Source organism: Macaca mulatta, chromosome 4, assembly GCF_049350105.2.
Source record: "Macaca mulatta isolate MMU2019108-1 chromosome 4, T2T-MMU8v2.0, whole genome shotgun sequence".
NCBI classification, from domain to species: domain Eukaryota; kingdom Metazoa; phylum Chordata; class Mammalia; order Primates; family Cercopithecidae; genus Macaca; species Macaca mulatta.
In genome coordinates, this window is record NC_133409.1 from 32,388,722 (window position 1) to 32,392,769 (window position 4,048).

The 4,048-nt window shown below is 44.0% G+C and overlaps 1 pseudogene across 1 annotated transcript; it reads right to left on the bottom strand.

Annotated features, from left to right (window-relative positions):
* Positions 1-967: 967 nt before the first annotated feature.
* On the bottom strand, positions 968-3,149 carry LOC711833 (charged multivesicular body protein 3 pseudogene; annotated as a pseudogene). The gene has a single exon (XR_013416889.1). The product of XR_013416889.1 is annotated as a charged multivesicular body protein 3 pseudogene (transcript).
* Between the last annotated feature and the right edge of the window lie 899 nt (positions 3,150-4,048).

Genomic DNA, 4,048 nt, shown 5'->3' on the forward strand with positions numbered 1-4,048 from the left:
GTGATGAAGGGGCCCTGCAGTTGTAGTGTCCTCCAGAGGGGAGCTCTCTAGGCCAGTGAAAATGCCAGTGGGTTGGTCCAGGGGTCCTTGGTAGAAGTTGTTAGTTGAGCTCATTTGGGGTTTCATTTGTAAGACCATCTGTAGCTTGATGGCCTCGATTCTAGAGGAAACAAATTTGACAAGAACGTTAAAGATATAGGGTCCAAAGGTGAGTAACAGGAAAATGGCTGCCATGGGACCTAGAAAGGGGGAAAGCCATGCTGCCAATTCCAGAGGTTGGTATAAGAGTTTGAAAGGCGTCTGATTTTAGAAGTCTCTTCCTGTAAACGCCGGGTGGCATCTCGTACTATCCCTGAGGAACCTTAATTGCATATTACTAAGTGAAAGAAGCCAGTCTGAAAAGGCTACATAGTGTCTGATTCCAATAAGACATTCTAGAAAAGGGAAAACTAGGGAGACAGTAAAAAGTGGTTGCCAAAGAATGAGATCATGTCCTTTGCAGGAACAAGGATGGAGCTGGAGGCCATTATCCTTAACAACTATCACAGGAACAGGAAACCAAATATTGCATGTTCTCACTTATAAGTGGGAGTGAAATAACATGGACACAAAGGAATAACATACTGGGGCCTACCTGAAGGTAGAAGGTGGGAAAGGGACAGGACCAGAAAAATTACTATTGAGGACTAGGCTTAGTACCTGGGTCACTAAATAATCTGTATAACAAACCCCCTTGTCATGAGTTTACCTGCACATGTACCCCCTGAACCTAAAATAATTTTTTTAAAGTGGTTGCCAGGGGATTAGGAAAGAAAGGGATGAATAGGTGAAGCACAGAGAAGTTTTAGGGCAGTGAAACTATTCTGTATGATTCCATAATTGTAGATATCATTATACATTTGTCCAAGCCCATACAATGTACAATACCAAGAGTGAATCCTCATGTAAATTATGGACTTTGGGCAATAATGATGTGTCTGGTGTGGGATATTGATAGTGGTGGGAGGCTACGCATGTGTGAGGGCAGGGGATATATCACAAATTTCTTTTTGTTCAATTTTGCTGTGAACCTACAACTGATTTAAAAAAAATTTTTTTAAACTATACTCTAAAGATGAAATCAAGAGTAATAGGAGGGTCCTCTGGACTCAAGAATGACTTCTTTTTTTTTTTTTTTTTTTTGGTAGAAACAGGATCTTGCTATGTTGCCCAGGCTGGTCTTGAACTCCTATTCTCAAGAGAGCCTCCTGTGTCACTCTTGTAAAGCGCTGGGATTATATGCATGAACCACTGGACCCAGCCAAGATTGCCATTTTGTATGATAAGACTGGAAGGACCCTATTGTTTCAGGATTTTGCTATAATATATGAAAACCAATCTGTGAGACAGTGACTGGGCTTTTTTCCTGCCTGATTAGTTCAGTGCACATACAACTTGGACCAGAGGATCTGGGTTTGAATCCCAGCTCTGATACTTCCCAAACTGAGCTGTTTTCCTTATTTGTAAAGATTAAATGAGATCGCATATGTCGAAAAGCTCTGTAACCTCTCAACACATACAAAGTGCTACTGCTGAAATGATTTATAAATGTATCTCAAGAATGTCCCGGATGAGTGAATGTTGGTTAGGATGCATGACCACATCTTCGTGTGCTCCTGGTCAGCTCCTGACTTTGAGAAAACAAGGATAGGAAGGCCCATGTCCCATGCACAAGACAACCAGCTCAAAGCAGCGACAGGCACTGAGAGGTGAAAGAGACCTAGTCTTACAGCTTCTGATCTGGGTGCAACTTGCAATGGGAAGGAAGGGACAGAAGCTCTAAATAGACCCACATACACACCCTAGGACATACTACAGCCACCAGCCAACAGGAAAAGCAGCACAATTCCCAAGCATCCTCTTGGTTAAATAGATAAAAGAACGGCTGCCACACCATGTCTGTGAAAGCTGGGGAGCAGCATCTGCAGAGCAGAAGTCATTTCTGCTGAGCTTCCAAATCCCATATGCCTGGCCATAGCAACTCTTTCCACGCCCAACAAATGAAGTAATCTGGGGAAGCCAACACCTGGAAAGTTTACTGCACAGGGCAATCTACAGTGGGGCCAAGTGCGAAAGCAAAAATTTATTAAAATTCATTTATATAGTGTTTTATAGATGAAAGTAGAGTTTTGGACATTCAAGCAATCACCTGTATTTTCAGAAGTGCTTCATGAGCAGATGGATTTCTTTCCCCTCCCCACAACAAGATATTTCTGTCTATACTCCTAAAAGTGATGCATTTATTTATGCCACCTTTACAAGAACAATCCCTTTGTGATCCCAAAACCTGGGCAGGGAGTGAAAAGAGACAAACAGAACCTTCTCCAAAATGGTAGTCCTCACAACAGAGATGTAGTGCAAGAGATACATAAAATGGCAGTTCTTGAGCGGAGTGTGAGCACACCCAGTGGGCTAGGCAGCCCCTAACTGCGGAGTGTGGCCAGCTGGGACTGCATGGCTTCCAGAGCCTCTTCCTTCTTCTCATCCTCTGAGGCAGCCATCGCTCCTGAAGGTTCTGCCTCTGGAAGGGCATCGGTCACTTTACTGGGTGCTTTGCCCAAGGCCCCTTCTGTAATTTCAAACAGAATTCTGTCAATTTCCATTTCTGCTTCTTCCTCCATTTCTTCCTGATCGTCCATGCTTTCAAAAGTGTCCTCTAACATCTCCTCTATGATCCCAGCCTTCATCATTTCTTTGGACAACTCCCTCATGGTGGCCTGAATTTCTGGAATCTTCACAAGACGTTGCATGGCCTTCATCACTTCTGTGCTCTTCTGCAGGGAACCAGCCACTCACAAGACGGCGAGCTGGTTCTTCATCCCCATCAGCACTGAGTTCATGTGTGCTTTGAATGCATACAGCTTGCTCACAGCCTTCCTTGACCTGATCACCTCCTTGGCCAGAACTACACAGATATCCTTCTGGCCCTTCTTGGCAGCATCTTTCACAGACCATTTCACTTTTTCTTTTTCTCTTTGGATATCGCTTATTTGCCTGTCCACAACTCTCATTTCCTTTCTTATCTTCAATGACCACTCATTGACTGGTTCTTTGGGAGGCTTCTCCTGGGTTTTTCCAAACAGTCCCATGACGAATTGAACCCGTCTTGCCCCTTCTGGTGAGGGCTGCTAGCATGTTGTCACCTCTCAATACTACCTTTGTGCTCTTTTTCTTAATTAACAAATCCAATGCACAAAATATTTATTCCCTTCTATAAACACAAATCAAGTTGAATTACGTGTGTGTGTGTGTGTGTGACAAGATCTCACTCTGTCACCAGAATGGAACAGCTCACTGCAGCCTCGACCTTCCAGGCTCAAACGACCCTCCCACCTCAGCCTCCTGAGTAGCAAGGAGTACAGGCACGTGTCAAAATGCTTGGCTAATTTTTTATTTTTTGTGGAGATGAGGTTTCACTGTTACCTAGGTTGGTCTTGAACCCCTGAGCTCAAGCCATCCTCCTGCCTCAGCCTCACAAAATGTTGGGAATACAAGCATGAGCCACCACACCTGGCCTAAATTCTTTTTGAAATCAGTTTGGTTGTTCCGTTGATTTTCACATTTTGGGACATTGGCTCTTACCAGTAAAAATCTTCCATCTCTTCATTATGTAACTGTCCAATTTCTCATATGTTTTCTATTTCCACTTGTGACTTCTGATATATAGATGTGTCATCCCTGCTCAAATCTCATGTTGGAAATGCAATCCCCAATGTTGGAGGTAGGGCCTGATGGGAGGTGACTGAATTATGTGGGCAGATTTCTCATGATATGTTTAGTACCATCCCCTTGATCCTGTCCTAGAGATAATGAGTGAGTTCTCACAAGATTGGGTCATTTAAAAGTATGTGGCACCTCCCCCCTCTCTTCTGGCTCCTGCTTTCACCATGTGAGGCACAAGCTCCCGCTTGGCCTTCCTCAGTGATTGGAAGCTTTCAGAGGCCTCCCCAGAAGCAGCTGCTGCTATACTTCCTGTACAGCCTGTAGAACCGTGAGCCAACAAAACCTC